Source organism: Nicotiana attenuata, chromosome 10, assembly GCF_001879085.1.
Source record: "Nicotiana attenuata strain UT chromosome 10, NIATTr2, whole genome shotgun sequence".
NCBI lineage: Eukaryota > Viridiplantae > Streptophyta > Magnoliopsida > Solanales > Solanaceae > Nicotiana > Nicotiana attenuata.
The window spans coordinates 11,370,184-11,382,254 of NC_031998.1; the positions used below are offsets into that span (position 1 = coordinate 11,370,184).

Sequence of the window (12,071 nt, forward strand, 5' to 3'; positions counted from 1 at the left end):
TTTAACTTAACTCATTTAAGGAGAACTATTGCAACACGAGACTAAATTCCCATAACTGCAGAAAATATAATCCTCAAGTAATGGTCTAAACAATCATAACTCTTCTGGATCCATCTACACATAACATGCCATTATAATAGAATACCTCCAAATAAATCAAATTACGGTGGTTGTCAAGCCTCGCACGTACCGCCACAAATCTCCTACATAACTTAACACGCTAAAGGAACTGATTATTGCCACCATCATGCCGATTCAACCATTGCTAACCGATGGCCACATATCTTTCCGGCTAAGGTATGGAAAATCTTTCTCCTATTACATGAATCCAATTTTCATTTCATCCGGGAAAAGTCATCTTTTTCTCAACAATGTCTTTGTCATTTGATCCAATAGCGTTCCTCGGTCCAGTCTGTTCACCTCAATTTGCGCCCTATTTGAGACTAAAGCAGGCGGGGTGGCGACGATATAGCCAATAAGACTTTAAGCGCACCTGAGCGCCTTTGCCCATAGAGAATACTGGGGACAAAAGTCTCTNTATTCTAAATATTTTAATCTGGGGGGGGGGGGGGGGTTATGGAGCAAGTCTCCCATTGCTTTCGCAAACCAGACCCCCCCAAAAAAGGACTTTTCCGATTCTTTCTGTTTTGTTTTTCGAACAAAAAGTTAAAATACGAAAAAAAATCAGAATGAAAAGCGTCCATTGTCTAATGGATAGGACAGAGGTCTTCTAAACCTTTGGTATAGGTTCAAATCCTATTGGACGCAATTTATTTCCATATATATATATTTTTTAGATTTCGATAGCAAGAAAGANTATATATATATATATATATATATATATATATATATATATATATATATATATATATATTAGATTTCGATAGCAAGAAAGACTGTTTGAATAGTTGAATCCAAGTCCAGGATTACGTCCGGGATCATTAGATAGGAATGCAAAGATGAAGAGAGAAACAAAAAATATCACTACTGTGTAAACGAAGAGTTTGAGAGTAAGCATTACACAATCTCCAAGATGATTTTTTTGAAAAAAAGAGAATAGATCATCCATTTTTCTACCGCATATGCTAGTTAACCAACTTCTTCTAATTTACTTTGGACTTGCCTTAGAAATAATTATAGCTCCATTAAAAATATAACAAACCCAAATCGCATTCATCCTGAGTGACCCTATTTTATGAGACCATGTTGCCTCAAAACCCACGAACCATCTCATACCCTCCTTGTGCGCACTTTCGCATCTTTAACTGGTACACTCATTCTGATACTCCCTCTATGAATCTGAAGGTATTTTCTCCCATTCCTCCAATGCTACACCACAGACCAATGATAACATAGAATACACCAAGCCCCTTTGATAATCCACTGGAAAGGTTCTATACTTAACCATACCAAGGAATCGAATAGGACCGTTGTTGAGAGTTACCCACTCGGACTTGGTCCCGAATATAATTAACTCCAAGGCTCTACTTGTACATGGACACCCTCTCAAAGAAGCAACCGGCTGAATTCATTTCCTTGAACATGACATCCGCACAAAGCATAAACTCTGAGCCTTCCCCAAACCTGAACATGTACCGATAATGCCAAACATAGCACACAATCCTCAAATCCTTTGCTCAAATTACTATTGAGTTTTTTCTTTCCTTGGTCGTAATAACCCACCAATACGTCGATAACCAGAAACCTCACAAGTAGATAACCACGTAATCCAATCGTAGACGGTGGGGCTGTCTCACTTAGCTTGAAGCTACAATTAAATAACCCAGGAACCCACCAAGATTCCTTTTTCCTCATTGACATGATCTCGCACAATCGACCCGCCAAATTTCTCGGAATTTTCATGTTAAACATTTTATGAACATTTTGAATCACTAGGCACATTCACATATTCGACCTCTTACTGGATAGCCAGTAGAATTCTTCGTAGAAGCTTCATTAACAACACGCAACCGCTAACCTTCTCATAGGAGATAACCCACCTGTGAAAATTCCATGTCGACATCTTCCAACGACGTTGCACTAGGTACAATTACTACGAAATCAATAAATTCTCCTAAGCTCATGCTTGTTCACCAGCTGTACAAGTCCGTTCACTCCCCATTGACATCAACTAAAAATGCGTCAATACATTCCAATCTGAAGTCATGTTGCATTCCTCTTCATATCAGGCAAACTCCTTTCTATTGTATCCAATCTTCCTCAGTGTAGTAGCCAACATTCCAAATTAAGTCAGTAGACCTAGTCACTGTCCACCATGAATCCCAAATCACTGTAAACCCTATATCACTTGAACTAATAGATCGCTACTAACTCTAAACCTCTCCGAAGATCATCTTTCTTGAGCTACCAACATTAGGAACACCGATTCGATTCTGAACCACTGCATACCGTGATCTCTGACAGCCGCTTCCCAGACACCATTTCACGATACCCTACCCCAAAGGCGAATTGAAGAAGACCATAACACCAGCGAACATGATACATTTAACAAGGACAATGACACCACATCACAGATAAAAATTCCACCACGCTCAAAAATACCAAGTCTCGTTACTCTATTATCCCAAACATGAACATTCATAGTCCGATTGCCTTTCCTCCGCTAGAAATAAAATGCCGAACCTTTGAATCATACACTGAGGAAAACCTCCTTTCAAGTCATTCACTACCCCGACACATAGACAAACACCATACCAATATACAAACACTGTGCGATAACAACAGCTGAACATCATAGCAACCTGCGTGTAGCTTTAAAACCATCAAAACACATTTACTAAGCGGAAATGACAGAACCTCCTTCCACAAGAAGACGATAACAACATGCTCGAATGCGCAGGGAGAAACACCTTGCTCCCCGTCTCTAGCACCACTCCAACTCCTCGATGCCCAAATGACACGAGCGCTGAACATCGTATAAGAGTGAATAGGAAGGATATAAAGCCATAATCCTCAAAGGAATCAAATCGCACGATGAGGAATCAAGAAGGGATGTGCTCCTAACAACCCTATAGCCGCTCGAAGATAAGTACAGATGTATCCGTACCGATCCACAAGACTCTAATAGACTTGCTCATGACTCGTGAGACCTAAGTGAACCTAATGGTCTAATACCAAGATGTCACGACCCAAAGTCCATTAAAGGTCGTGATGGCGCCTAACACCGCCGTTAGGCAAGCCAACAGTAAATGATTAACTTAATTACTCATCTTAGTACCTTTGAAATCATAATTTCCTTCAATTAAATAGTAAGAAATAGAATTTACAGGGTAAATGTTAATATTTTTCACCACTACAATAATGAACAACCCATAGGCACCCCCATAACCGGGTGTCACAAGTACATGAGCATCAACTAGGAAATATAGTAAAATACAATATCTGTCTGAAATACAAATTAGATAGGAGAATGAAAATAACTCCGATGGAGACTCTGTGTGTTGCGGACTCGTAATAGGGAATGCAGTTCACCTATGTCCCCACAATAGCCGCGCCTCTGCGCCCACAAGACCACTAAACATATATGTACCTGCACAAAATGTGCAGCAAGTGTAGTATGAGTACGTAAATTAACGCGTACCCAGTAAGTATCTAGTCTAATCTCGAAGAAGTAATAATAAGGGGTCGAATTCGACACTTACTATGGGCTAACAATAAAATACCGATAGTATAATTAAGCATGGATTATGTAAAAAAAACGGAAAACTCAATAACAAGAAATAAATAAATAATTCTCTCACTGATAGTAAATCCCTAATTAATTTCCATCATTTAGCATAATCTCTCAAGCCAATGAAACAATATCGATTATAGTTGGACCCTGATGGAGACACTGTGTATGGCGGACTCGTAACACGGAATGCAGCTCACCTAAGTCCCCGTAATAGCTGTGCTTCTCCGCCCACAAGACCAGCAGACATATATGTACCTGCACAAAATGTGCAGCAAGTGTAGTATGAGTATGTAAATCAACGCGTACCCAGTAAGTATCTAGTCTAATATCGAAGAAGTAGTGACGAGGGGTCGCCTTCAACACTTACTATGGGCTAACAATAAAATACAGATATTATAATTAAGCATGGATTATGTAAAAACAGCTGAAAACTCAATAACAAAAAATAAATAAACAATTATTTCACCGCTAATAAATCCCAAATTAATTTCCATCATTTAAAAAACTAATCTCTCAAACCAATGAAACAATATAGATTATAGTTGGACTTCACGAATTTTTACGCACGAATTATGCCGAGGTCGTACGGTCCGATACAACATACAAATATATAAACTGTGTACTGTCGAGGGTCGAACGGCACGAACCATATATGCATCTATCTGCTATCGAGGCATTCGACCCACTCCACGAGAAACGAAAATACTTTATAAACAGCCAATTCAAGATTTATTAAGAGGCTAATATATTCAAAGAAACACCAATTAACATTAATGGTCTAGTGACCCGTCCAAAACTCAAGTAAATAAAATTTAACCTTTTATAATTCCTTTATCAAGTTTTAATATGATTTAAAAAATTAAATTAACAAGTAGGGTGCAAAAATCGCAAGTATAACATTGTCTGGGTCCTAGACTACCCGGACTTAAGCATAATTTGTGGCTATGTACGGACTCTCGTCACCTCGTGCATACGCAGCCCCCACAAATAGAAGCACATATTAAATCAATTCACCTATGGGGTTAATTGCCTCTTACAAGGTTAGAAAAGAGAGTTACCTCGTCTCAAACCTTACTTTTCGGTCCACAATTGTGCTTTAAACCCTTAATTTGGTGCCAAACGACTCGAAACTAGTCAAATGTTATATAAAATAGTCAATACATGTTCAAAAGTTTATATTCCAACTATTAAAGTAATTACCCAACCCCAATTGAAGAATTCCTAAAATTCACCCCTGGGCCTACATGCCCGGATTCCGGAAATTTTCGAAGAAATTTGTTAAACATAACCTCATGAACTCAAAGATATGATTTTTATCTAATTCCATAATGATTTTCGCGGTTTAATACCATTTTTATCAAAAACCTAGGTTTTCCTCAAAAACTTCATAAATCCCACTATTTTCCATGTTAAATCTACTTATGATTCGTATATTGAGCTAAAGAATCGATAGGGATCACTTACCTCTTGATATTGATGGAACCCCTCTCAAAATGCTCTGAAAAATCACCTAGGTACAAGTGGGAAATGAGTTATGTCCCGAAATAAAAGCTCTTGCACTAGTCATAGATGTCGCATTTGCGACATCTTGTTCGCAAATGCGATGGTCGCAATTGCGACAAAATCATCGCAGATACGAAGCAGAGCCACCCCTGCCAAGGTCGCATTTGTGACAAAAATCTTCGCAAATGTGAAAAGGGCAGTTTCGCAAAAGCAATAAAATGTTCGCAAATGTATACCCCTAAATGATTTCCATCTTTGCAAATGCGATCTCCTTCCTTGAAAATGCGAGTTCGCACATGCGATTAAAACCTCCATTTGTGAGACCTATAGCCCAGACTAGAAACAAGCAGAACCGATGTTCTTCACCACTCCGAACGCGCTCGAAACTCACCAGGGCCCTCAGGGTTCCACACCAAACGTCCACACAAGTCTAAAAACCTCATACGAACTCGCTCACACGATCGAAACACCAAAATAACATCTAAAAGAATAAATTGGAAGCCAAGACGCATGAATCAAGTCATGAAACTCAAAACTTCTAAGAACACTTCCGCATATCCGATTCCTATCAAATCACGTCACATTTGACATTACGAATTTATTTCAACTTTCGGAATCCGAATCCGAATCCGATATCAAAAAGTCCAGTCTTGGTCAAACTTCCCAAAAACTTCAAATTTCCAAATTTTGCCAGATGACCCCGAAACAACCTACGGACCCCCAAATCCACATCCGGACGCGCTCCTAAGACCAGAATGACCATAAGGAGCTAGTCCAAGGCTCGGAATCCCAAACGGACATCCATAACATTAAAATACACTTCAACCAAAATTCATAAAATTCTTCTAAACTGCCAACTTTCCACAATAGGCACCGAAACGCTCCTGATTCGTCCAAAACCCGATCCGGACATACTCCCAAGTCCAAAACCTTTAAGTCCCGATTCTGAGGTCCCCTACTCAAAAGTCAAACCTTAGTTAATTCCTCCAATTTAAAACTTCCGAAATTAGAATTTTCTTTCTAAATCAACTCCGAACTTCCTGAAATTAGATTCCGACCATACGTACAAGTCATAATACCTTAAGTGAAGCTACTCAAGGCCTCAAGCTGTTGAATGGCGTGCTGCTCAAAACTACTGGTCGGGTCGTTACGCATGGATCAGACGGTACGACCTTGGTATTGTATATACACAATTAATATGGATCAGGTCGTACGACATCGGCATAACTCCTACATGTTTTCACTCGGAGTCCGGTTATACTTGATATGTCTTTCATGACTTGAGGATTTGTAAATGGATGTTGATTCCTTACTTGTTGAGATTAACATGTAATATTTGGGGATTCTTAATTGTTATTTTGTTATAGGATCATTTAATTATTACCTCTTATTCCATTATTGATGTTTTATTTCATGCCTAATAAATATTCTTGTACATTATGTATATTGCCCACTAGTAAGTGTTGATGTTGAACCCTCGTTACTACTTATTCGAGGTTAGACTAGATACATACTGGGTACATATTATTTACATACTCACGCTATACTTCTGCACATATTTTGCGGGTTCTGATGTAGGTGCATCTAGAGTTCGTCCGGGCGCGCATCCGCAATACCTAGAGGCTTAGTGGTGAGCTGCTTCTCATGCTCTGTTCTGTAGCACCCGGAGCCTTCTCTTGTTATGTTTTATCATTTTTGTATATTTTGTTTCCGATAGTAGTTCTTAGAGAGTTTTGTATACTCTACTAGATGCCCGTGCACTTGTGACACAAGGTTTTGGGGATTTATAGTAGACACTCATGGGCTTGATTATTTATTTCACTTTTGTTACTTTCCCATTTAGTTTATGCTTTACATTTCACGATCCGAAATTTCCACCCTCAGGACCGTGATGGTGCCTAATATTTTACTTGCTAAGCTAGCCAATATTAGCTATATCACTTAACCATTTTTAATAATATTTCCAAATTAAATGACAAGAATGAAACTAAATAGTCTGCAATAAGTAAATAAGCTAATAAGTGACAAAATCCAAATACAAACCCCAGAACTGGTGTCACGAATACATGAGCGTCTAAGATACTACAATTAATGGTCTGAAATAAACACAACTATCTAAATTAAAATAATTAGCTAAAGGAAGTAGAAGGGGAATTCAGGGTTGCGGACGCCATGCAGCTGTACCTCAAGTCTCTTCTAAATAGCTGGATTCGAGCAAATCTACTGAAGGCCGTTAGGACCAAAACTCCGGTATCTGCACAAGAAGTGCAGACTATAGCATGAGTACAACCAACCCCATGTACTCTGTAAGTATCGAGCCTAACCTCAACGAAGTAGTGACAAGGCTAAGGCGGGTCACTTACATTACACTTACATTAACCTGTATGCAATAATAATAATAATAATAATAATAATAATAATAATAATAATAATAATAATAATAATAATAATAATAATAATAATAATAATAATAATAGAAACGACAGGAGTGGAAGTAAAGCATTTAATTCATAACAACGAACTCAAATCCAATTAATGGAGAGTCCAGAATAATCAAACATATAAGCTCTTCTAGATTACCGATGCTAATCCAACAGTCGCGAACAAATGTAATTTAAATTAATCTCTTGTGGCATGCAACCTGATCCCACAATATCAACTTTAAACAATCCGTTCGGCGCGCAACCCGATCCCACCATATCATCATCAGTTAATATCATAATCTGTCCTTATCACACCATTTCAATTCATTACCTTTCAGTTTTTGTTGTGGCATGCAACATGCTCCCCAAACAATTTCAATCAACAATAGCAATTTAACAACCAAGATTTACAAGAAGTTCTACATCAGGAAAACAAAGGTACGAGCAATGGAGAATAACATGATAATCAAAGAATCTTGAACATCTCGGATGTTTGAACTTTACCAACTCAATGGTATCTACCCGTCAACAACTCATACAAATGAAATGAAACTTCATTATTAAAGGCAACAACTGATACGGAACTACAAGACAAGCAAGGCATAAGACGATCTAGATATGTAAGAAAAGAAAATAGAGACAAGTAGCAAATAAGCATGGAATCATGGAAGGAATGGACAATTTAATATAAGGAACACCAAATAGCAATTAGCAAATATGGCATAGAAGTCAAATAAACATATAGTAGTTAAGGCATGAAAAAAGATATACCATGAAGCAACAAAAATATGAAAGAAAATAATGCAACATCACATATACACTCTTCACCTCGCATATACTACGTTTCACACATAATTCACATAACATGTAGTTCAAGGGTACCTAATTCCCTTAAATCAAGGTTAGACCCCACACTTATCTCACTCTGAAACTCAAGCAGTCAACCAATCACGGCCTTGCCTTTTGAACAAGCCTCCAAACAACCCAAATCTAGAAAATTATTAACCAAATGATTCAAACAAGCTTTAGAAACTACCCACAAATGAAAGAGGTTCAAATTAGATCATTTTTAAAAAAGTCAACAAATGTCAACCCAGGCTTGCTTGGTTAAAACTGAGATTCTGACCAAAACCCAATTACCCATTTACCTCCGAGCCCGGTTATGTAATTTATTTCGAAATTCGACCTAAATTTGAGGTCTAAATCCTAATTTTACAAAAATCCCTAATTCTACCCAAATCCCTAATTTCTATGAAGAAATTCCTAAATTTGATGTTGAAATCTCATTAATGTAACGGGTAATTGAAAAGAAATAGATTAAAATCACACACCAATGAATTTAGGAATAAATTCTCTTGGTAAAATTGCCTTTAGGGTGTTTAGGGTTGAGAAAATATGAGAAATGAGCTAAGTCCCATTTTCCCTCTCTTTTACCAATCTGCGGATGTCGTAATTGCAATGTCTTGTTCGTAATTGCAAACATCACAAATGCGAGAAATGGGTCAAAAATACGAACCCTCTCTTAGAAGAATAGACATCGTAAATGTGACATTTTGGTTCGCAAATGCGAAACCCCAGCCTTCGCAATTGCAGATCAAACTTTCGCAAATACGAAGGTTACCCAGGAATACATTGAGTCGCAAATGTGACTCTGCCTTCGCAAAAACGGCAACTGCTCGTTCTCATATGAGAACTTTCTCCTTTTACATACGAGACTCCCCCCTCCAGCTCATGCTCGCAAATGCGAGAATTTGTCCGCAAATGCAAGCCAGATCTCGCAAATGTGAGACCTGCAGCAAAGCACCAGCAACAATTAAGGCATCATTGTCGCACCCCGTTTTCTCGCGAAAGCGGGCTTCGACATTAACAACTTTTTCAAAGGAGGTACTAAAAGAGAAGAGTCGCCACCTAATAATTTTTAAGGTGTGTTAGGGCACCTATTTGCAAATGACTCTTATTTAACTAGTTTGCATCACCAAAGATCGGGTAAGGACTCAAAATTACCTCGAAGAGAAGGTGTTAGGCACTCTTCGAGGTCCACAACTGTGGGTCCCAGCCAAAGTTGAATTATATGGATTAGTCAAATAAACAAAGAGAGAGAGAGAGAGAGAGAGAGAGAGAGAGAGAGAGAGAGAGAGAGAGAGAGAGAGAGAGCACAAAGTTTGGGAATTTTATTATTATAAAAGACTTTGAGTAAATGAATACAAACACTTGATAAAATAAAAGGGAAATAAGATGGGGGTCCTATGATTCATAAATAATACTTTGTAACTCCCTCAAGATGGGTTGTTACTCATATTATTCAGCGGGCACAGACAATCATCTCCTGCTACCCGATTACTATCTTTAAGTTGTTACCTAAAGCGCACTTGTTCAATTATAAGTCGTACCTTATGCGTGCACTACCCATCCCATACCTTTGTCCAGGAGGCATTGGACCTCTATTTTGGGTGGTTCTAGACTTTACTTAGGTTGCTCAGAACATGTCAAAACTAGGCGACATACAAAACACGTTGGACTTCACATATAGGCAATTAAAGGCTCAAGTTAGCCTCCACACTTAAAACACCAAATGCACGCGAACAAGTTTTCATGTTATGCAGTTCAATATTAAGGAATTTAAATCCCTATATACATGATTTCTACGTGATATGCACCAAGGCATGCAAGCAATTTTAGGAAGCAGCATTATTCACAGACCGGATTGCAAGGTTGTTACACATTGATTATTAAGAAGGCAAATTCCCAGTTATTAGTCCTGCAACTGTTGTGCTTAGGTGATTTTTGATAATGAGAGTAGAAAATCAGAATTACTCATGCTTTTGATAACGGCCTAAGTGAGCGATGAACAATGTTAAGAGGGGTGCCATTACCAGTTATTAAGGCAAACAGTGGCATCCTATAGGCAGGATTTCTAACGATTAACATTTGGGAACCTGATTTTATTGTTAAACGTTACAGGCAGGTTTTCTAGGTGAATAATGCGATGCAAGGACAAATAAAGGGATTAGAGTCCTATAGGCATGATCTCTAGTGGATACACTGCACTAATGCAAATTAGAGGGGAGTTCCAGGATATTTATTTCCAACGGCCAGGTTCTCTAATAACATATAGCAACAAAGATATTGAGGCATTTGAGCTTATGCTTTGCCAAGAATCAAGTAGTGCAAGTGTGTGCTTTTCCTAATAGCATGATTCTACAGTATGCATAGAGAATGAATAACATAAAGCTAGTGCATCATTCAATCCTATAGACATGTTATCTACCCATCGCATATTAATATTAGAATCTATCCCATCCCCTTTTACTAGCATCCCAATCGTTTATACAAAGATATTATTACAGACCCAAATTAATAAGTAAAGTAGTAATATTACATGACAATAGACAGGCATATAGCAGGCCCCAAATAAAACAACTAAATACCCAGCCTTGTTGGGCCTTCAATATTTCTGACATAGTGTACTTAGTCCTTCAACAAAGAACCACACGATCACACGATAGTTTATACACCAAGTGTTGCACCACTTGGAACAACCAGTATAGAACACAATACATGATAGGGAAGTAGAGCATTAGAGACAGTTTTGGAGGTTGAGGAAATGACTAGAACCTAGCCCTAGTGTGTTAGAGTTCACAAGGGCCTCAATTGGACCCCGAGCAGTGCTCTCACTAGGGAGGCCAACAATAGGACCGAGATAGCCTTGGCGTTCAGCCGACTAAGAATAGGAATTTAGAATGTATGAGTAAGAAGTAACGAGGGTAGACAGAGATACGTTGAACGGAGCATACAACACAAATGGTTAAGCAAGCCAGTTGGTTCAGCAAGGTTCACATAGAAAAGTATCACATAAACAACCATCATAGGAATTAGGACAAGAAATAGGTTTGCAAGCATACATAGGTTGCACTAGTAGACATCTAAGGGTCTAAATTAAGTTAAGTTTAATCAACACTTGAACACAATGGGGGATACACATATTGATAATAACAGAAAGGAGAGAATACCAGATGAACCAAGGCATACTGGAAAACATGTTAGCATTAAAGTCCTAAAAAAATAGAGTGTTTGTCTTTTAGAAACCCAGGATAGTATGAAAGCAAGGGAGGAAGAAAGATGGAAGATAAATAAAATAATAAACAAAAACAGAAAAAAGGATAAGTGGCACCAAATAATAGCAACTGGGAATACAATACTCGAGGCGAACAAAACCACATAACATAATAAAAATCTAAGACTATGAAGGGACTTGCCTACTACTAAGACTATCAGTGAACAACTATAAACTACCAACTAACCTTCTACCTTAATCCTCGACCTCCACCCTCTCCTATCAAGGGTCATGTCCTCAGTGAGCTGAAGCAGCGCCATGTCCTGCCTAATCAGCTCTCCCCAATACTTCTTAGGCCTACCTCGACCTCTTCTCAAACTCTCCATGGCCAACCTCT

General features: G+C 38.3%; 1 non-coding gene across 1 annotated transcript; it reads left to right on the forward strand.

Annotated features, from left to right (window-relative positions):
- On the forward strand, positions 697-768 carry TRNAR-UCU. The gene has a single exon. It is a non-coding gene; the product is annotated as a tRNA-Arg (tRNA).